Below are 19,699 nucleotides of genomic sequence, written 5' to 3'. Positions count from 1 at the left end.
TAGTACAAAAGTACCAGAAAACATGGCAAAGGGGGCATCCGGATTTGAACCGGAGACCTGTTGATCTGCAGTCAAATGCTCTACCCCTGAGCTATACCCCCTTTCTGGAAAGCCACTTACATAAATAATTAAATAAATCTTTGAATGAAACACAATTTAGATATGTATGGCTTGTCTGAAAGTAGGCTGGTATAAATGAACCACATGACAGATTAGGTCAAGCTAAAGGCGGCATCTGGATTAGAACCGGTGATCTCTTGATCTGCAGTCAAATGCTCTACCACTGAGCAATACCCCCTTTCTGGAAAACCATATCTCGAAACACAATTTAGATATTTCTGTCTTGTCGAAAAGTAGGCTAGTATAAATGCACCACAGAACAGATTAGGTAAGGCTAAAGGGGGCATCCGGATTTGAACCGGAGACCTCTTGATCTGCAGTCAAATGCTCTACCACTGAGCTATACCCCCTTTCTTGAAAACCATTTAAATACATTTAAAAAAAAATCTTTGTTTTAAACAAGCCTAACATATCGCAAGCACAATGGAGATATGTCTGGCTTGTCTGAAAGTAGGCTAGTATAAAAGTACCAGAGAACATGTCAAAGGGGGCATCCGGATTTGAACCGGAGACCTCTTGATCTGCAGTCAAATGCTCTACCACTGAGCTATACCCCCTTTCTTGAAAACCATTTAAATAAATAAATAAAAAATCTTTGTTTTAAACAAGCCTGACATATCGCAAGCACAAGTGAGATATGTCTGGCTTGTCTGAATGTAGGCTAGTACAAAAGTACCAGAAAACATGGCAAAGGGGGCATCCGGATTTGAACCGGAGACCTGTTGATCTGCAGTCAAATGCTCTACCCCTGAGCTATACCCCCTTTCTGGAAAGCCACTTACATAAATAATTAAATAAATCTTTGAATGAAACACAATTTAGATATGTATGGCTTGTCTGAAAGTAGGCTGTTATAAATGAACCACATGACAGATTAGGTCAAGCTAAAGGCGGCATCTGGATTAGAACCGGTGATCTCTTGATCTGCAGTCAAATGCTCTACCACTGAGCAATACCCCCTGTCTTGAAAACTAGTTAAATAAATTAAAAAAATCTTTGTTATCAACAAGCCTGACATTTAGCAAGCACAAATGACATATGTCTGGTTTGTTTGAAAGTAGGCTAGAATAAAAGTACCAGAGAACATGTCAAAGGGGGCATCCGGATTTGAACTGGAGACCTCTTGATCTGCAGTACAATGCTCTACCACTGAGCTATACCCCCTTTCTTGAAAACTATTTAAATAAAATTAAAAAATCTTTGTTTTAAACAAGCCTGACATATCGCAAGCACAATAGAGATATGGTTGTTTTGTCTGAAAGTAGGCTAGTATGAAAGTACCAGAGACCATGTCAAAGGCGGCATCCGGATTTGAGCCGGAGACCTCTTGATCTGCAGTCAAATGCTCTACCACTGAGCTATACCCCCTTTCTGGAAAACCATATCTCGAAACACAATTTAGATATTTCTGTCTTGTCGAAAAGTAGGCTAGTATAAATGCACCACAGAACAGATTAGGACAGGCTAAAGGGGGCATCCGGATTTGAACCGGAGACCTCTTGATCTGCAGTCAAATGCTCTACCCCTGAGCTATACCCCCTCTCTGGAAAGCTAACTAAATAAATAATTAAATAAATCTTTGAATGAAACACAATTTAGATATCTATGGCTTGTCTGAAAGTAGGCTGGTATAAATGAACCACATGACAGATTAGGTCAAGCTAAAGGGGGCATCTGGATTAGAACCGGGGACCTCTTGATCTGCAGTCAAATGCTCTACCACTGAGCTATACCCCCTTTCTTGAAAACTAGTTAAATAAATTAAAAAAATCTTTGTTATCAACAAGCCTGACATTTAGCAAGCACAAATGACATATGTCTGGTTTGTTTGAAAGTAGGCTAGAATAAAAGTACCAGAGAACATTTCAAAGGGGGCATCCAGATTTGAACCGGAGACCTCTTGATCTGCAGTCAAATGCTCTACCACTGAGCTATACCCCCTTTCTTGAAAACCATTTAAATACATTTAAAAAAAAATCTTTGTTTTAAACAAGCCTAACATATCGCAAGCACAATGGAGATATGTCTGGCTTGTCTGAAAGTAGGCTAGTATAAAAGTACCAGAGAACATGTCAAAGGGGGCATCCAGATTTGAAGCGGAGACCTCTTGATCTGCAGTCAAATGCTCTACCACTGAGCTATACCCCCTTTCTTGAAAACCATTTAAATACATTTAAAAAAAAATCTTTGTTTTAAACAAGCCTAACATATCGCAAGCACAATGGAGATATGTCTGGCTTGTCTGAAAGTAGGCTAGTATAAAAGTACCAGAGAACATGTCAAAGGGGGCATCCAGATTTGAAGCGGAGACCTCTTGATCTGCAGTCAAATGCTCTACCACTGAGCTACACCCCCTTTCTGGAAAATCCTGTCTCGAAAGACAAGTGAGATATGTCTGGCTTGTCTGAAAGTAGGCTGGTATAAATGAACCACAGAACAGATTTGTTCAAGCTGAAGGGGGCATCCGGATTTGAACCGGAGACCTCTTGATCTGCAGTCAAATGCTCTACCACTGAGCTATACCTCCTTTCTGGAAAACCATTTAAATAAATAAAAAAAAAACCTTTGTTTTAAACAAGCCTGACATATCGCAAGCACAATTAAGATATGTCTGACTTGTCTGAAAGTAGGCTAGTATAAAAGTACCAGAGAACATGTCAAAGGGGGCATCCGGATTTGAACCGGAGACCTCTTGATCTGCAGTCAAATGCTCTACCACTGAGCTATACCCCCTTCCTTTTAAACTATTTAAATAAATTATAAAATCTTTGTTTTAAACAAGCCTGACATATAGCAAGCAGAAATGACATATGTCTGGTTTGTCTGAAAGTAGGCTAGTATAAAAGCAGCAGAGAACATGTTAAAGGGGGCATCCGGATTTGAACCGGAGACCTCTTGATCTGCAGTCAAATGCTCTACCACTGAGCTATACCTCCTTTCTTGAAAACCATTTAAATAAATAAATAAAACATCTTTGTTTTAAACAAGCCTGACATATGGCAAGCACAAGTGAGATATGTCTGGCTTGTCTGAATGTAGGCTAGTACAAAAGTACCAGAAAACATGGCAAAGGGGGCATCCGGATTTGAACCGGAGACCTGTTGATCTGCAGTCAAATGCTCTACCCCTGAGCTATACCCCCTTTCTGGAAAGCCACTTACATAAATAATTAAATAAATCTTTGAATGAAACACAATTTAGATATGTATGGCTTGTCTGAAAGTAGGCTAGTATAAAAGTACCAGAGAACATGTCAAAGGGGGCATCCGGATTTGAACCGGAGACCTCTTGATCTGCAGTCAAATGCTCTACCACTGAGCTATACCCCCTTCCTTGAAAACCATTTAAATAAATAAAAAAAAATCTTTGTTTTAAACAAGCCTGACGTATCGCAAGCACAATGGAGATATGTCTGGCTTGTCTGAAAGTAGGCTAGTAAGAAAGTACCAGAGAACATGTCAAAGGGGGCATCCGGATTTGAGCCGGAGACCTCTTGATCTGCAGTCAAATGCTCTACCACTGAGCTATACCACCTTTCTTGAAAGCTATTTAAATAAATTTAAAAAATATTTGTTTTAAACAAGCCTGACATATAGAAAGCACAAATGACATATGTCTGGTTTGTCTGAAAGTAGGCTAGTATAAAAGTACCAGAGAGCATGTCAAAGGGGGCATCCGGATTTGAACCGGGGACCTCTTGATCTGCAGTCAAATGCTCTACCACTGAGCTATACCCCCTTTCTTGAAAACTAGTTAAATAAATTTAAAAAATCTTTGTTATCAACAAGCCTGACATATAGCAAGCACAAATGACATATGTCTGGTTTGTTTGAAAGTAGGCTAGAATAAAAGTACCAGAGAACATGTCAAAGGGGGCATCCGGATTTGAACCGGAGACCTCTTGATCTGCAGTCAAATGCTCTACCCCTGAGCTATACCCCCTTTCTGGAAAGCCACTTACATAAATAATTAAATAAATCTTTGAATGAAACACAATTTAGATATGTATGGCTTGTCTGAAAGTAGGCTAGTATAAAAGTACCAGAGAACATGTCAAAGGGGGCATCCGGATTTGAACGGAGACCTCTTGATCTGCAGTCAAATGCTCTACCACTGAGCTATACCCCCTTTCTTTTAGTATAAAAGTACCAGAGAACATGTCAAAGGGGGCATCCGGATTTGAACCGGAGACTTCTTGATCTGTATTGATATGTATGGCTTGTCTGAAAGTAGGCTGGTATTTTGAACCACATGACAGACTAGGTCAAGCTAAAGGGGGCATCTGGATTAGAACCGGTGATCTCTTGATCTGCAGTCAAATGCTCTACCACTATACCCCCTTTCTTGAAAACTATTTAAATAAAATTAAAAAATCTTTGTTTTAAACAAGCCTGACATATCGCAAGCACAATAGAGATATGGTTGTTTTGTCTGAAAGTAGGCTAGTATGAAAGTACCAGAGAACATGTCAAAGGCGCCATCCGGATTTGAGCCGGAGACCTCTTGATCTGCAGTCAAATGCTCTACCACTGAGCTATACCCCCTTTCTGGAAAACCATATCTCGAAACACAATTTAGATATTTCTGTCTTGTCGAAAAGTAGGCTAGTATAAATGCACCACAGAACAGATTAGGACAGGCTAAAGGGGGCATCCGGATTTGAACCGGAGACCTCTTGATCTGCAGTCAAATGCTCTACCACTGAGCTATACCCCCTTTCTTGAAAACCATTTAAATACATTTAAAAAAATTCTTTGTTTTAAACAAGCCTAACATATCGCAAGCACAATGGAGATATGTCTGGCTTGTCTGAAAGTAGGCTAGTATAAAAGTACCAGAGAACATGGCAAAGGGGGCATCCAGATTTGAAGCGGAGACCTCTTGATCTGCAGTCAAATACTCTACCACTGAGCTATACCCCCTTTCTGGAAAATCATGTCTCGAAAGACAAGTGAGATATGTCTGGCTTGTCTGAAAGTAGGCTGGAATAAATGAACCACAGAACAGATTTGTTCAAGCTGAAGGGGGCATCCGGATTTGAACCGGAGACCTCTTGATCTGCAGTCAAATGCTCTACCACTGAGCTATACCCCCTTTCTGGAAAACCATTTAAATAAATAAAAAAAAAAACCTTTGTTTTAAACAAGCCTGACATATCGCAAGCACAATTAAGATATGTCTGACTTGTCTGAAAGTAGGCTAGTATAAAAGTACCAGAGAACATGTCAAAGGGGGCATCCGGATTTGAACCGGAGACCTCTTGATCTGCAGTCAAATGCTCTACCACTGAGCTATACCCCTTCCTTTTAAACTATTTAAATAAATTATAAAATCTTTGTTTTAAACAAGCCTGACATATAGCAAGCAGAAATGACATATGTCTGGTTTGTCTGAAAGTAGGCTAGTATAAAAGCAGCAGAGAACATGTCAAAGGGGGCATCCGGATTTGAACCGGAGACCTCTTGATCTGCAGTCAAATGCTCTACCACTGAGCTATACCCCCTTTCTTGAAAACCATTTAAATAAATAAAAAAAAAATCTTTGTTTTAAACAAGCCTGACATATGGCAAGCACAAGTGAGATATGTCTGGCTTGTCTGAATGTATGCTAGTACAAAAGTACCAGAAAACATGGCAAAGGGGGCATCCGGATTTGAACCGGAGACCTGTTGATCTGCAGTCAAATGCTCTACCCCTGAGCTATACCCCCTTTCTGGAAAACTATTTAAATAAATTTAAAAAATCTTTGTTTTAAACAAGCCTGACATATAGAAAGCACAATTGACATATGTCTGGTTTGTCTGAAAGTAGGCTAGTATAAAAGTACCAGAGAACATGTCAAAGGGGGCAACCGGATTTGAACCGGAGACCTCTTGATCTGCAGTCAAATGCTCTACCACTGAGCTATACCCCCTTTCTTGAAAACTATTTAAATAAAATTAAAAAATCTTTGTTTTAAACAAGCCTGACATATAGCAAGCACAAGTGAGATATGTCTGGCTTGTCTGAATGTAGGCTAGTACAAAAGTACCAGAAAACATGGCAAAGGGGGCATCCGGATTTGAACTGGAGACCTCTTGATCTGCAGTCAAATGCTCTACCCCTGAGCTATACCCCCTTTCTGGAAAGCCACTTACATAAATAATTAAATAAATCTTTGAATGAAACACAATTTAGATATGTATGGCTTGTCTGAAAGAAGGCTAGTATAAAAGTACCAGAGAACATGTCAAAGGGGGCATCCGGATTTGAACGGAGACCTCTTGATCTGCAGTCAAATGCTCTACCACTGAGCTATACCCCCTTTCTTTTAGTATAAAAGTACCAGAGAACATGTCAAAGGGGGCATCCGGATTTGAACCGGAGACCTCTTGATCTGCAGTCAAATGCTCTACCAGTGAGCTATACCCCCTTTCTTGAAAACCATTTAAATAAATTAAATAATATTTTAAATAAATAATATTTTAAATAAATAAATAAAATAAATTAATAAAAATTAAAAAATCTTTGTTTTAAACAAGCCTGACATATAGCAAGCACAAGTGAGATATGTCTGGCTTGTCTGAATGTAGGCTAGTACAAAAGTACCAGAAAACATGGCAAAGGGGGCATCCGGATTTGAACTGGAGACCTCTTGATCTGCAGTCAAATGCTCTACCCCTGAGCTATACCCCCTTTCTGGAAAGCCACTTACATAAATAATTAAATAAATCTTTGAATGAAACACAATTTAGATATGTATGGTTTTTGTCTGAAAGAAGGCTAGTATAAAAGTACCAGAGAACATGTCAAAGGGGGCATCTGGATTTGAACGGAGACCTCTTGATCTGCAGTCAAATGCTCTACCACTGAGCTATACCCCCTTTCTTTTAGTATAAAAGTACCAGAGAACATGTCAAAGGGGGCATCCGGATTTGAACCGGAGACCTCTTGATCTGCAGTCAAATGCTCTACCAGTGAGCTATACCCCCTTTCTTGAAAACCATTTAAATAAATTAAATAATATTTTAAATAAATAATATTTTAAATAAATAATATTTTAAATAATTAAATAAAATAAATTAATAAAAATTAAAAAATCTTTGTTTTAAACAAGCCTGACATATAGCAAGCACAAGTGAGATATGTCTGGCTTGTCTGAATGTAGGCTAGTACAAAAGTACCAGAAAACATGGCAAAGGGGGCATCCGGATTTGAACTGGAGACCTCTTGATCTGCAGTCAAATGCTCTACCCCTGAGCTATACCCCCTTTCTGGAAAGCCACTTACATAAATAATTAAATAAATCTTTGAATGAAACACAATTTAGATATGTATGGCTTGTCTGAAAGAAGGCTAGTATAAAAGTACCAGAGAACATGTCAAAGGGGGCATCCGGATTTGAACGGAGACCTCTTGATCTGCAGTCAAATGCTCTACCACTGAGCTATACCCCCTTTCTTTTAGTATAAAAGTACCAGAGAACATGTCAAAGGGGGCATCCGGATTTGAACCGGAGACCTCTTGATCTGCAGTCAAATGCTCTACCAGTGAGCTATACCCCCTTTCTTGAAAACCATTTAAATAAATAAAAAAAAATCTTTGTTTTAAACAAGCCTGACATATCGCAAGCACAATGGAGATATGTCTGGCTTGTCTGAAAGTAGGCTAGTAAGAAAGTACCAGAGAACATGTCAAAGGGGGCATCCGGATTTGAGCCGGAGACCTCTTGATCTGCAGTCAAATGCTCTACCACTGAGCTATACCCCCTTTCTGGAAAACCATATCTCGAAACACAATTTAGATATTTCTGTCTTGTCGAAAAGTAGGCTAGTATAAATGCACCACAGAACAGATTAGGTCAGGCTAAAGGGGGCATCCGGATTTGAACCGGAGACCTCTTGATCTGCAGTCAAATGCTCTACCACTGAGCTATACCCCCTTTCTTGAAAACCATTTAAATACATTTTAAAAAAATCTTTGTTTTAAACAAGCCTAACATATCGCAAGCACAATGGAGATATGTCTGGCTTGTCTGAAAGTAGGCTAGTATAAAAGTACCAGAGAACATGTCAAAGGGGGCATCCGGATTTGAACCGGAGACCTCTTGATCTGCAGTCAAATGCTCTACCACTGAGCTATACCCCCTTTCTGGAAAATCCTATCTCGAAAGACAAGTGAGATATGTCTGGCTTGTCTGAAAGTAGGCTGGTATAAATGAACCACAGAACAGATTTGCTCCAAGCTGAAGGGAGCATCTGGATTTGAACCGTGGACCTCTTGATCTGCAGTCAAATGCTCTACCACTGAGCTATACCCCTTTCTGGAAAATCCTATCTCGAAAGACAAGTGAGATATGTCTGGCTTGTCTGAAAGTAGGCTGGTATAAATGAACCACAGAAAAGATTTGTTCAAGCTGAAGGGGGCATCCAGATTTGAACCGGAGACCTCTTGATCTGCAGTCAAATGCTCTACCCCTGAGCTATACCCCCTTTCTGGAAAACTACTTAAATAAATAATTAAATAAATCTTTGAATGAAACACAATTTAGATATGTATGGCTTGTCTGAAAGTAGAATGGTATAAATGAACCACAACAGATTAGGTCAAGCTAAAGGGAGCATCTGGATTTGAACCGGAGACCTCTTGATCTGCAGTCAAATGCTCTACCACTGAGCTATACCCCCTTTCTTGAAAACTATTTAAATAAAATTAAAAAAATCTTTGTTTTAAACAAGCCTGACATATAGCAAGCACAAGTGAGATATGTCTGGCTTGTCTGAATGTAGGCTAGTACAAAAGTACCAGAAAACATGGCAAAGGGGGCATCCGGATTTGAACTGGAGACCTCTTGATCTGCAGTCAAATGCTCTACCCCTGAGCTATACCCCCTTTCTGGAAAGCCACTTACATAAATAATTAAATAAATCTTTGAATGAAACACAATTTAGATATGTATGGCTTGTCTGAAAGAAGGCTAGTATAAAAGTACCAGAGAACATGTCAAAGGGGGCATCCGGATTTGAACGGAGACCTCTTGATCTGCAGTCAAATGCTCTACCACTGAGCTATACCCCCTTTCTTTTAGTATAAAAGTACCAGAGAACATGTCAAAGGGGGCATCCGGATTTGAACCGGAGACCTCTTGATCTGCAGTCAAATGCTCTACCAGTGAGCTATACCCCCTTTCTTGAAAACCATTTAAATAAATTAAATAATATTTTAAATAAATAATATTTTAAATAAATAATATTTTAAATAATTAAATAAAATAAATTAATAAAAATTAAAAAATCTTTGTTTTAAACAAGCCTGACATATAGCAAGCACAAGTGAGATATGTCTGGCTTGTCTGAATGTAGGCTAGTACAAAAGTACCAGAAAACATGGCAAAGGGGGCATCCGGATTTGAACTGGAGACCTCTTGATCTGCAGTCAAATGCTCTACCCCTGAGCTATACCCCCTTTCTGGAAAGCCACTTACATAAATAATTAAATAAATCTTTGAATGAAACACAATTTAGATATGTATGGTTTTTGTCTGAAAGAAGGCTAGTATAAAAGTACCAGAGAACATGTCAAAGGGGGCATCTGGATTTGAACGGAGACCTCTTGATCTGCAGTCAAATGCTCTACCACTGAGCTATACCCCCTTTCTTTTAGTATAAAAGTACCAGAGAACATGTCAAAGGGGGCATCCGGATTTGAACCGGAGACCTCTTGATCTGCAGTCAAATGCTCTACCAGTGAGCTATACCCCCTTTCTTGAAAAACATTTAAATAAATTAAATAATATTTTAAATAAATAATATTTTAAATAAATAATATTTTAAATAATTAAATAAAATAAATTAATAAAAATTAAAAAATCTTTGTTTTAAACAAGCCTGACATATAGCAAGCACAAGTGAGATATGTCTGGCTTGTCTGAATGTAGGCTAGTACAAAAGTACCAGAAAACATGGCAAAGGGGGCATCCGGATTTGAACTGGAGACCTCTTGATCTGCAGTCAAATGCTCTACCCCTGAGCTATACCCCCTTTCTGGAAAGCCACTTACATAAATAATTAAATAAATCTTTGAATGAAACACAATTTAGATATGTATGGCTTGTCTGAAAGAAGGCTAGTATAAAAGTACCAGAGAACATGTCAAAGGGGGCATCCGGATTTGAACGGAGACCTCTTGATCTGCAGTCAAATGCTCTACCACTGAGCTATACCCCCTTTCTTTTAGTATAAAAGTACCAGAGAACATGTCAAAGGGGGCATCCGGATTTGAACCGGAGACCTCTTGATCTGCAGTCAAATGCTCTACCAGTGAGCTATACCCCCTTTCTTGAAAACCATTTAAATAAATAAAAAAAAATCTTTGTTTTAAACAAGCCTGACATATCGCAAGCACAATGGAGATATGTCTGGCTTGTCTGAAAGTAGGCTAGTAAGAAAGTACCAGAGAACATGTCAAAGGGGGCATCCGGATTTGAGCCGGAGACCTCTTGATCTGCAGTCAAATGCTCTACCACTGAGCTATACCCCCTTTCTGGAAAACCATATCTCGAAACACAATTTAGATATTTCTGTCTTGTCGAAAAGTAGGCTAGTATAAATGCACCACAGAACAGATTAGGTCAGGCTAAAGGGGGCATCCGGATTTGAACCGGAGACCTCTTGATCTGCAGTCAAATGCTCTACCACTGAGCTATACCCCCTTTCTTGAAAACCATTTAAATACATTTTAAAAAAATCTTTGTTTTAAACAAGCCTAACATATCGCAAGCACAATGGAGATATGTCTGGCTTGTCTGAAAGTAGGCTAGTATAAAAGTACCAGAGAACATGTCAAAGGGGGCATCCGGATTTGAACCGGAGACCTCTTGATCTGCAGTCAAATGCTCTACCACTGAGCTATACCCCCTTTCTGGAAAATCCTATCTCGAAAGACAAGTGAGATATGTCTGGCTTGTCTGAAAGTAGGCTGGTATAAATGAACCACAGAACAGATTTGCTCCAAGCTGAAGGGAGCATCTGGATTTGAACCGTGGACCTCTTGATCTGCAGTCAAATGCTCTACCACTGAGCTATACCCCTTTCTGGAAAATCCTATCTCGAAAGACAAGTGAGATATGTCTGGCTTGTCTGAAAGTAGGCTGGTATAAATGAACCACAGAAAAGATTTGTTCAAGCTGAAGGGGGCATCCAGATTTGAACCGGAGACCTCTTGATCTGCAGTCAAATGCTCTACCCCTGAGCTATACCCCCTTTCTGGAAAACTACTTAAATAAATAATTAAATAAATCTTTGAATGAAACACAATTTAGATATGTATGGCTTGTCTGAAAGTAGAATGGTATAAATGAACCACAACAGATTAGGTCAAGCTAAAGGGAGCATCTGGATTTGAACCGTGGACCTCGTGATCTGCAGTCAAATGCTCTACCACTGAGCTATACCCCCTTTCTTGAAACCTATTTAAATAAATTAAAAAAATCTTTTTTTTAAACAAGCCTGACATATAGCAAGCACAAATGACATGTGTCTGGTTTGTTTGAAAGTAGGCTAGTATAAAAGTACCAGAGAACATGTCAAAGGGGGCATCAGGATTTGAACTGCAGACCTCTTGATCTGCAGTCAAATGCTCTACCACTGAGCTATACCGCCTTTATTGAAAACTATTTCAATAAATTAAAAAAAATCTTTGTTTTAAACAAGCCTGACATATAGCAAGCACAAATGACATATGTCTGGTTTGTATGAAAGTAGGCTAGTATAAAAGTACCAGAGAACATGTCAAAGGGGGCATCCGGATTTGAACCGGAGACCTCTTGATCTGCAGTCAAATGCTCTACCACTGAGCTATACCCCCTTTCTTGAAAACCATTTAAATACATTTTTTAAAAAAAATCTTTGTTTTAAACAAGCCAAACATATCGCAAGCACAATGGAGATATGTCTGGCTTGTCTGAAAGTAGGCTAGTATAAAAGTACCAGAGAACATGTCAAAGGGGGCATCCGGATTTGAACCGGAGACCTCTTGATCTGCAGTCAAATGCTCTACCACTGAGCTATACCCCCTTTCTTGAAAATCCTATCTCGAAAGACAAGTGAGATACGTCTGGCTTGTCTGAAAGTAGGCTGGTATAAATGCACCACAGAACAGATTAGGTCAGGCTAAAGGGGGCATCCAGATTTGAACCGTGGACCTCTTGATCTGCAGTCAAATGCTCTACCACTGAGCTATTCCCCCTTTCTGGAAAATCCTATCTCGAAAGACAAGTGAGATATGTCTGGCTTGTCTGAAAGTAGGCTGGTATAAATGAACCACAGAAAAGATTTGTTCAAGCTGAAGGGGGCATCCAGATTTGAACCGGAGACCTCTTGATCTGCAGTCAAATGCTCTACCCCTGAGCTATACCCCCTTTCTGGAAAACTACTTAAATAAATAATTAAATAAATCTTTGAATGAAACACAATTTAGATATGTATGGCTTGTCTGAAAGTAGAATGGTATAAATGAACCACAACAGATTAGGTCAAGCTAAAGGGAGCATCTGGATTTGAACCGTGGACCTCGTGATCTGCAGTCAAATGCTCTACCACTGAGCTATACCCCCTTTCTTGAAACCTATTTAAATAAATTAAAAAAATCTTTTTTTTAAACAAGCCTGACATATAGCAAGCACAAATGACATGTGTCTGGTTTGTTTGAAAGTAGGCTAGTATAAAAGTACCAGAGAACATGTCAAAGGGGGCATCAGGATTTGAACTGCAGACCTCTTGATCTGCAGTCAAATGCTCTACCACTGAGCTATACCGCCTTTATTGAAAACTATTTCAATAAATTAAAAAAATCTTTGTTTTAAACAAGCCTGACATATAGCAAGCACAAATGACATATGTCTGGTTTGTATGAAAGTAGGCTAGTATAAAAGTACCAGAGAACATGTCAAAGGGGGCATCCGGATTTGAACCGGAGACCTCTTGATCTGCAGTCAAATGCTCTACCACTGAGCTATACCCCCTTTCTTGAAAATCCTATCTCGAAAGACAAGTGAGATACGTCTGGCTTGTCTGAAAGTAGGCTGGTATAAATGAACCACAGAACAGATTTGTTCAAGCTGAAGGGGGCATCCGGATTTGAACCTTTCTGGAAAACCATATCACAAAACACAATTTAGATATTTCTGTCTTGTCGAAAAGTAGGCTACTATAAATGCACCACAGAACAGATTAGGTCAGGCTAAAGGGGGCATCCAGATTTGAACCGAGACCTCTTGATCTGCAGTCAAATGCTCTACCACTGAGCTATACCCCCTTTCTGGAAAACCATTTAAATAAATTTAAAAAAAACTTTGTTTTAAACAAGCCTGACATATCGCAAGCACAATTAAGATATGTCTGGCTTGTCTGAAAGTAGGCTAGTATAAAAGTACCAGAGAACATGTCAAAGGGGGCATCCGGATTTGAACCGGAGACCTCTTGATCTGCAGTCAAATGCTCTACCACTGAGTTATACCCCCTTCCTTTTAAACTATTTAAATAAATTATATAATCTTTGTTTTAAACATGCCTGACATATAGCAAGCACAAATGACATATGTCTGGTTTGTCTGAAAAAAGGCTAGTATAAATAAAAATAACAGAATAGGTCAAGCTAAAGCGAGCATCTGGATTCGAACCGTGGACCTCTTGATCTGCAGTCAAATGCTCTACCACTGAGCTATACCCCCTTTCTGGAAAATCCTATCTCGAAAGACAAATGAGATATGTCTGGCTTGTCTGAAAGTAGGCTGGTATAAATGAACCACAGAAAAGATTTGTTCAAGTTGAAGGGGGCATCCAGATTTGAACCAGAGACCTCTTGATCTGCAGTCAAATGCTCTACCCCTGAGCTATACCCCCTTTCTGGAAAACTACTTAAATAAATAATTAAATAAATCTTTGAATGAAACACAATTTAGATATGTATGGCTTGTCTGAAAGTAGAATGGTATAAATGAACCACAACAGATTAGGTCAAGCTAAAGGGAGCATCTGGATTTGAACCGTGGACCTCGTGATCTGCAGTCAAATGCTCTACCACTGAGCTATACCCCCTTTCTTGAAACCTATTTAAATAAATTAAAAAAATCTTTTTTTTAAACAAGCCTGACATATAGCAAGCACAAATGACATGTGTCTGGTTTGTTTGAAAGTAGGCTAGTATAAAAGTACCAGAGAACATGTCAAAGGGGGCATCAGGATTTGAACTGCAGACCTCTTGATCTGCAGTCAAATGCTCTACCACTGAGCTATACCGCCTTTATTGAAAACTATTTCAATAAATTAAAAAAAATCTTTGTTTTAAACAAGCCTGACATATAGCAAGCACAAATGACATATGTCTGGTTTGTATGAAAGTAGGCTAGTATAAAAGTACCAGAGAACATGTCAAAGGGGGCATCCGGATTTGAACCGGAGACCTCTTGATCTGCAGTCAAATGCTCTACCACTGAGCTATATCCCCTTTCTTTCAGTATAAAAGTACCAGAGAACATGTCAAAGGGGGCATCCGGATTTGAACCGGAGACCTCTTGATCTGCAGTCAAATGCTCTACCACTGAGCTATACCCCCTTTCTTGAAAACCATTTAAATACATTTTTAAAAAAAAATCTTTGTTTTAAACAAGCCAAACATATCGCAAGCACAATGGAGATATGTCTGGCTTGTCTGAAAGTAGGCTAGTATAAAAGTACCAGAGAACATGTCAAAGGGGGCATCCGGATTTGAACCGGAGACCTCTTGATCTGCAGTCAAATGCTCTACCACTGAGCTATACCCCCTTTCTTGAAAATCCTATCTCGAAAGACAAGTGAGATACGTCTGGCTTGTCTGAAAGTAGGCTGGTATAAATGAACCACAGAACAGATTTGTTCAAGCTGAAGGGGGCATCCGGATTTGAACCTTTCTGGAAAACCATATCACAAAACACAATTTAGATATTTCTGTCTTGTCGAAAAGTAGGCTACTATAAATGCACCACAGAACAGATTAGGTCAGGCTAAAGGGGGCATCCAGATTTGAACCGGAGACCTCTTGATCTGCAGTCAAATGCTCTACCACTGAGCTATACCCCCTTTCTGGAAAACCATTTAAATAAATTTAAAAAAAACTTTGTTTTAAACAAGCCTGACATATCGCAAGCACAATGGAGATATGTCTGGCTTGTCTGAAAGTAGGCTAGTATAAAAGTACCAGAGAACATGTCAAAGGGGGCATCCGGATTTGAACCGGAGACCTCTTGATCTGCAGTCAAATGCTCTACCACTGAGCTATACCCCCTTTCTGGAAAATCCTATCTCGAAAGACAAGTGAGATATGTCTGGCTTGTCTGAAAGTAGGCTGGTATAAATGAACCACAGAACAGATTTGTTTCAAGCTGAAGGGGGCATCCGGATTTGAACCGGAGACCTCTTGATCTGCAGTCAAATGCTCTACCACTGAGCTATACCCCCTTTCTGGAAAACCATTTAAATAAATTTAAAAAAAAAACCTTTGTTTTAAACAAGCCTGACATATCGCAAGCACAATGGAGATATGTCTGGCTTGTCTGAAAGTAGGCTAGTATAAAAGTACCAGAGAACATGTCAAAGGGGGCATCCGGATTTGAACCGGAGACCTCTTGATCTGCAGTCAAATGCTCTACCACTGAGCTATACCCCCTTTCTGGAAAATCCTATCTCGAAAGACAAGTGAGATATGTCTGGCTTGTCTGAAAGTAGGCTGGTATAAATGAACCACAGAACAGATTTGTTTCAAGCTGAAGGGAGCATCTGGATTTGAACCGTGGACCTCTTGATCTGCAGTCAAATGCTCTACCACTGAGCTATACCCCTTTCTGGAAAATCCTATCTCGAAAGACAAGTGAGATATGTCTGGCTTGTCTGAAAGTAGGCTGGTATAAATGAACCACAGAAAAGATTTGTTCAAGCTGAAGGGGGCATCCAGATTTGAACCGGAGACCTCTTGATCTGCAGTCAAATGCTCTACCCCTGAGCTATACCCCCTTTCTGGAAAACTACTTAAATAAATAATTAAATAAATCTTTGAATGAAACACAATTTAGATATGTATGGCTTGTCTGAAAGTAGAATGGTATAAATGAACCACAACAGATTAGGTCAAGCTAAAGGGAGCATCTGGATTTGAACCGTGGACCTCGTGATCTGCAGTCAAATGCTCTACCACTGAGCTATACCCCGTTTCTTGAAACCTATTTAAATAAATTAAAAAAATCTTTTTTTTAAACAAGCCTGACATATAGCAAGCACAAATGACATGTGTCTGGTTTGTTTGAAAGTAGGCTAGTATAAAAGTACCAGAGAACATGTCAAAGGGGGCATCAGGATTTGAACTGCAGACCTCTTGATCTGCAGTCAAATGCTCTACCACTGAGCTATACCGCCTTTATTGAAAACTATTTCAATAAATTAAAAAAATCTTTGTTTTAAACAAGCCTGACATATAGCAAGCACAAATGACATATGTCTGGTTTGTATGAAAGTAGGCTAGTATAAAAGTACCAGAGAACATGTCAAAGGGGGCATCCGGATTTGAACCGGAGACCTCTTGATCTGCAGTCAAATGCTCTACCACTGAGCTATACCCCCTTTCTTGAAAATCCTATCTCGAAAGACAAGTGAGATACGTCTGGCTTGTCTGAAAGTAGGCTGGTATAAATGAACCACAGAACAGATTTGTTCAAGCTGAAGGGGGCATCCGGATTTGAACCTTTCTGGAAAACCATATCACAAAACACAATTTAGATATTTCTGTCTTGTCGAAAAGTAGGCTACTATAAATGCACCACAGAACAGATTAGGTCAGGCTAAAGGGGGCATCCAGATTTGAACCGAGACCTCTTGATCTGCAGTCAAATGCTCTACCACTGAGCTATACCCCCTTTCTGGAAAACCATTTAAATAAATTAAAAAAAAACTTTGTTTTAAACAAGCCTGACATATCGCAAGCACAATTAAGATATGTCTGGCTTGTCTGAAAGTAGGCTAGTATAAAAGTACCAGAGAACATGTCAAAGGGGGCATCCGGATTTGAACCGGAGACCTCTTGATCTGCAGTCAAATGCTCTACCACTGAGCTATACCCCCTTTCTTGAAAACCATTTAAATAAATTAAAAAAAATCTTTGTTTTAAACAAACCTAACATATCGCAAGCACAATGGAGATATGTCTGGCTTGTCTGAAAGTAGGCTAGTATAAAAGTACCAGAGAACATGTCAAAGGGGGCATCCGGATTTGAACGGGAGACCTCTTGATCTGCAGTCAAATGCTCTACCACTGAGATATACCCCCTTTCAGGAAAACCACATCTCGAAACACAATTTAGATATTTCTGTCTTGTCGAAAAGTAGGCTAGTATAAATGCACCACAGAACAGATTAGGTCAGGCTAAAGGGGGCATCCGGATTTGAACCGGAGACCTCTTGATCTGCAGTCAAATGCTCTACAACTGAGGTATACCGCCTTTCTTGAAACCTATTTAAATAAATTAAAAAAATCTTTGTTTTAAACAAGCCTGACATATAGCAAGCACAAATGACATATGTCTGGTTTGTTTGAAAGTAGGCTAGTATAAAAGTACCAGAGAACATGTCAAAGGGGGCATCCGGATTTGAACTGGAGACCTCTTGAACTGCAGTCAAATGCTCTACCACTGAGCTATACCGCCTTTCTTGACAACTATTTCAATAAATTAAAAAAATCTTTGTTTTAAACAAGCCTGACATATAGCAAGCACAATGGAGATATGTCTGGCTTGTCTGAAAGTAGGCTAGTATTAAAGTACCAGAGAACATGTCAAAGGGGGCATCCGGATTTGAACCGGAGACCTCTTGATCTGCAGTCAAATGATCTACCACTGAGCTATACCCCCTTTCTGGAAAACCATATCACAAAACACAATTTAGATATTTCTGTCTTGTCGAAAAGTAGGCTAGTATAAATGCACCACAGAACAGATTAGGTCAGGCTAAGGGGGGCATCCGGATTTGAACCGGAGACCTCTTGATCGGCAGTCAAATGCTCTACCACTGAGCTATACGCCCTTTCTTGAAAACCATTTAAATACATTTAAAAAAAATCTTTGTTTTAAACAAGCCTAACATATCGCAAGCACAATGGAGATATGTGTGGCTTGTCTGAAAATAGGCTAGTATAAAAGTACCAGAGAACATGTCAAAGGGGGCATCCGGATTTGAACCGGATTTGAACCTGAAAGTAGGCTGGTATAAATGAACCACATAACAGATTAGGTCAAGCTAAAGGGGGCATCTGGATTTGAACCGGGGACCTCTTGATCTGCAGTCAAATGCTCTACAACTGAGGTATACCCCCTTTCTTGAAACCTATTTAAATAAATTAAAAAAATCTTTGTTTTAAACAAGCCTGACATATAGCAAGCACAAATGACATATGTCTGGTTTGTTTGAAAGTAGGCTAGTATAAAAGTACCAGAGAACATGTCAAAGGGGGCTTCCGGATTTGAACTGGAGACCTCTTGATCTGCAGTCAAATGCTCTACCACTGAGCTATACCGCCTTTCTTGAAAACTATTTCAATAAATTAAAAAAATCTTTGTTTTAAACAAGCCTGACATATAGTAAGCACAATGGAGATATGTCTGGCTTGTCTGAAAGTAGGCTAGTATTAAAGTACCAGAGAACATGTCAAAGGGGGCATCCGGATTTGAACCGGAGACCTCTTGATCTGCAGTCAAATGCTCTACCACTGAGCTATACCCCCTTTCTGGAAAACCATATCACAAAACACAATTTAGATATTTCTGTCTTGTCGAAAAGTAGGCTAGTATAAATGCACCACAGAACAGATTAGGTCAGGCTAAAGGGGGCATCCGGATTTGAACCGGAGACCTCTTGACCTGCAGTCAAATGCTCTACCACTGAGCTATACCCCCTTTCTTGAAAACCATTTAAATAAATTAAAAAAAATCTTTGTTTTAAACAAACCTAACATATCGCAAGCACAATGGAGATATGTCTGGCTTGTCTGAAAGTAGGCTAGTATAAAAGTACCAGAGAACATGTCAAAGGGGGCATCCGGATTTGAACGGGAGACCTCTTGATCTGCAGTCAAATGCTCTACCACTGAGATATACCCCCTTTCAGGAAAACCATATCTCGAAACACAATTTAGCTATTTCTGTCTTGTCGAAAAGTAGGCTAGTATAAATGCACCACAGAACAGATTAGGTCAGGCTAAAGGGGGCATCCGGATTTGAACCGGAGACCTCTTGATCTGCAGTCAAATGCTCTACAACTGAGGTATACCGCCTTTCTTGAAACCTATTTAAATAAATTAAAAAAATCTTTGTTTTAAACAAGCCTGACATATAGCAAGCACAAATGACATATGTCTGGTTTGTTTGAAAGTAGGCTAGTATAAAAGTACCAGAGAACATGTCAAAGGGGGCATCCGGATTTGAACTGGAGACCTCTTGAACTGCAGTCAAATGCTCTACCACTGAGCTATACCGCCTTTCTTGACAACTATTTCAATAAATTAAAAAAATCTTTGTTTTAAAC

At 39.4% G+C, this 19,699-nt stretch overlaps 35 non-coding genes across 35 annotated transcripts; all 35 read right to left on the bottom strand.

Moving 5' to 3' along the window:
- Positions 1-398: 398 nt before the first annotated feature.
- Positions 399-470, bottom strand: trnac-gca (transfer RNA cysteine (anticodon GCA)). Its single transcript has one exon. It is a non-coding gene; the product is annotated as a tRNA-Cys (tRNA).
- Positions 471-605: 135 nt separating this feature from the next.
- trnac-gca (transfer RNA cysteine (anticodon GCA)) lies at positions 606-677 on the bottom strand. The gene has a single exon. It is a non-coding gene; the product is annotated as a tRNA-Cys (tRNA).
- Positions 678-1,588: 911 nt separating this feature from the next.
- On the bottom strand, positions 1,589-1,660 carry trnac-gca (transfer RNA cysteine (anticodon GCA)). The gene has a single exon. It is a non-coding gene; the product is annotated as a tRNA-Cys (tRNA).
- Positions 1,661-1,989: 329 nt separating this feature from the next.
- Positions 1,990-2,061, bottom strand: trnac-gca (transfer RNA cysteine (anticodon GCA)). The gene has a single exon. It is a non-coding gene; the product is annotated as a tRNA-Cys (tRNA).
- Positions 2,062-2,575: 514 nt separating this feature from the next.
- trnac-gca (transfer RNA cysteine (anticodon GCA)) lies at positions 2,576-2,647 on the bottom strand. Its single transcript has one exon. It is a non-coding gene; the product is annotated as a tRNA-Cys (tRNA).
- A 134-nt stretch (positions 2,648-2,781) lies between these two features.
- On the bottom strand, positions 2,782-2,853 carry trnac-gca (transfer RNA cysteine (anticodon GCA)). The gene has a single exon. It is a non-coding gene; the product is annotated as a tRNA-Cys (tRNA).
- Positions 2,854-2,984: 131 nt separating this feature from the next.
- trnac-gca (transfer RNA cysteine (anticodon GCA)) lies at positions 2,985-3,056 on the bottom strand. Its single transcript has one exon. It is a non-coding gene; the product is annotated as a tRNA-Cys (tRNA).
- Positions 3,057-3,377: 321 nt separating this feature from the next.
- Positions 3,378-3,449, bottom strand: trnac-gca (transfer RNA cysteine (anticodon GCA)). The gene has a single exon. It is a non-coding gene; the product is annotated as a tRNA-Cys (tRNA).
- Positions 3,450-3,786: 337 nt separating this feature from the next.
- On the bottom strand, positions 3,787-3,858 carry trnac-gca (transfer RNA cysteine (anticodon GCA)). The gene has a single exon. It is a non-coding gene; the product is annotated as a tRNA-Cys (tRNA).
- Positions 3,859-3,990: 132 nt separating this feature from the next.
- Positions 3,991-4,062, bottom strand: trnac-gca (transfer RNA cysteine (anticodon GCA)). The gene has a single exon. It is a non-coding gene; the product is annotated as a tRNA-Cys (tRNA).
- A 702-nt stretch (positions 4,063-4,764) lies between these two features.
- Positions 4,765-4,836, bottom strand: trnac-gca (transfer RNA cysteine (anticodon GCA)). Its single transcript has one exon. It is a non-coding gene; the product is annotated as a tRNA-Cys (tRNA).
- Positions 4,837-5,142: 306 nt separating this feature from the next.
- Positions 5,143-5,214, bottom strand: trnac-gca (transfer RNA cysteine (anticodon GCA)). Its single transcript has one exon. It is a non-coding gene; the product is annotated as a tRNA-Cys (tRNA).
- Positions 5,215-5,349: 135 nt separating this feature from the next.
- Positions 5,350-5,421, bottom strand: trnac-gca (transfer RNA cysteine (anticodon GCA)). The gene has a single exon. It is a non-coding gene; the product is annotated as a tRNA-Cys (tRNA).
- A 130-nt stretch (positions 5,422-5,551) lies between these two features.
- Positions 5,552-5,623, bottom strand: trnac-gca (transfer RNA cysteine (anticodon GCA)). The gene has a single exon. It is a non-coding gene; the product is annotated as a tRNA-Cys (tRNA).
- A 338-nt stretch (positions 5,624-5,961) lies between these two features.
- Positions 5,962-6,033, bottom strand: trnac-gca (transfer RNA cysteine (anticodon GCA)). The gene has a single exon. It is a non-coding gene; the product is annotated as a tRNA-Cys (tRNA).
- A 1,763-nt stretch (positions 6,034-7,796) lies between these two features.
- trnac-gca (transfer RNA cysteine (anticodon GCA)) lies at positions 7,797-7,868 on the bottom strand. The gene has a single exon. It is a non-coding gene; the product is annotated as a tRNA-Cys (tRNA).
- A 100-nt stretch (positions 7,869-7,968) lies between these two features.
- trnac-gca (transfer RNA cysteine (anticodon GCA)) lies at positions 7,969-8,040 on the bottom strand. The gene has a single exon. It is a non-coding gene; the product is annotated as a tRNA-Cys (tRNA).
- Positions 8,041-8,174: 134 nt separating this feature from the next.
- trnac-gca (transfer RNA cysteine (anticodon GCA)) lies at positions 8,175-8,246 on the bottom strand. The gene has a single exon. It is a non-coding gene; the product is annotated as a tRNA-Cys (tRNA).
- Positions 8,247-10,565: 2,319 nt separating this feature from the next.
- Positions 10,566-10,637, bottom strand: trnac-gca (transfer RNA cysteine (anticodon GCA)). The gene has a single exon. It is a non-coding gene; the product is annotated as a tRNA-Cys (tRNA).
- Positions 10,638-10,737: 100 nt separating this feature from the next.
- Positions 10,738-10,809, bottom strand: trnac-gca (transfer RNA cysteine (anticodon GCA)). The gene has a single exon. It is a non-coding gene; the product is annotated as a tRNA-Cys (tRNA).
- A 134-nt stretch (positions 10,810-10,943) lies between these two features.
- trnac-gca (transfer RNA cysteine (anticodon GCA)) lies at positions 10,944-11,015 on the bottom strand. The gene has a single exon. It is a non-coding gene; the product is annotated as a tRNA-Cys (tRNA).
- Positions 11,016-11,891: 876 nt separating this feature from the next.
- trnac-gca (transfer RNA cysteine (anticodon GCA)) lies at positions 11,892-11,963 on the bottom strand. Its single transcript has one exon. It is a non-coding gene; the product is annotated as a tRNA-Cys (tRNA).
- A 137-nt stretch (positions 11,964-12,100) lies between these two features.
- Positions 12,101-12,172, bottom strand: trnac-gca (transfer RNA cysteine (anticodon GCA)). The gene has a single exon. It is a non-coding gene; the product is annotated as a tRNA-Cys (tRNA).
- Positions 12,173-13,047: 875 nt separating this feature from the next.
- Positions 13,048-13,119, bottom strand: trnac-gca (transfer RNA cysteine (anticodon GCA)). The gene has a single exon. It is a non-coding gene; the product is annotated as a tRNA-Cys (tRNA).
- A 1,412-nt stretch (positions 13,120-14,531) lies between these two features.
- trnac-gca (transfer RNA cysteine (anticodon GCA)) lies at positions 14,532-14,603 on the bottom strand. Its single transcript has one exon. It is a non-coding gene; the product is annotated as a tRNA-Cys (tRNA).
- Positions 14,604-14,639: 36 nt separating this feature from the next.
- trnac-gca (transfer RNA cysteine (anticodon GCA)) lies at positions 14,640-14,711 on the bottom strand. Its single transcript has one exon. It is a non-coding gene; the product is annotated as a tRNA-Cys (tRNA).
- Positions 14,712-14,848: 137 nt separating this feature from the next.
- On the bottom strand, positions 14,849-14,920 carry trnac-gca (transfer RNA cysteine (anticodon GCA)). The gene has a single exon. It is a non-coding gene; the product is annotated as a tRNA-Cys (tRNA).
- A 222-nt stretch (positions 14,921-15,142) lies between these two features.
- On the bottom strand, positions 15,143-15,214 carry trnac-gca (transfer RNA cysteine (anticodon GCA)). Its single transcript has one exon. It is a non-coding gene; the product is annotated as a tRNA-Cys (tRNA).
- Positions 15,215-15,347: 133 nt separating this feature from the next.
- trnac-gca (transfer RNA cysteine (anticodon GCA)) lies at positions 15,348-15,419 on the bottom strand. The gene has a single exon. It is a non-coding gene; the product is annotated as a tRNA-Cys (tRNA).
- Positions 15,420-15,520: 101 nt separating this feature from the next.
- On the bottom strand, positions 15,521-15,592 carry trnac-gca (transfer RNA cysteine (anticodon GCA)). The gene has a single exon. It is a non-coding gene; the product is annotated as a tRNA-Cys (tRNA).
- A 136-nt stretch (positions 15,593-15,728) lies between these two features.
- On the bottom strand, positions 15,729-15,800 carry trnac-gca (transfer RNA cysteine (anticodon GCA)). The gene has a single exon. It is a non-coding gene; the product is annotated as a tRNA-Cys (tRNA).
- Positions 15,801-16,675: 875 nt separating this feature from the next.
- Positions 16,676-16,747, bottom strand: trnac-gca (transfer RNA cysteine (anticodon GCA)). The gene has a single exon. It is a non-coding gene; the product is annotated as a tRNA-Cys (tRNA).
- A 426-nt stretch (positions 16,748-17,173) lies between these two features.
- trnac-gca (transfer RNA cysteine (anticodon GCA)) lies at positions 17,174-17,245 on the bottom strand. Its single transcript has one exon. It is a non-coding gene; the product is annotated as a tRNA-Cys (tRNA).
- A 1,582-nt stretch (positions 17,246-18,827) lies between these two features.
- trnac-gca (transfer RNA cysteine (anticodon GCA)) lies at positions 18,828-18,899 on the bottom strand. The gene has a single exon. It is a non-coding gene; the product is annotated as a tRNA-Cys (tRNA).
- Positions 18,900-18,999: 100 nt separating this feature from the next.
- trnac-gca (transfer RNA cysteine (anticodon GCA)) lies at positions 19,000-19,071 on the bottom strand. Its single transcript has one exon. It is a non-coding gene; the product is annotated as a tRNA-Cys (tRNA).
- Between the last annotated feature and the right edge of the window lie 628 nt (positions 19,072-19,699).

The sequence above is a fragment of the Pseudorasbora parva genome, chromosome 22 (genome assembly GCF_024679245.1).
Source record: "Pseudorasbora parva isolate DD20220531a chromosome 22, ASM2467924v1, whole genome shotgun sequence".
In the NCBI taxonomy this organism is placed as follows: Eukaryota; Metazoa; Chordata; class Actinopteri; order Cypriniformes; family Gobionidae; genus Pseudorasbora; species Pseudorasbora parva.
Note: the sequence above shows the minus strand (reverse complement) of the source record. Positions and strands in the feature narration are given on the sequence as shown.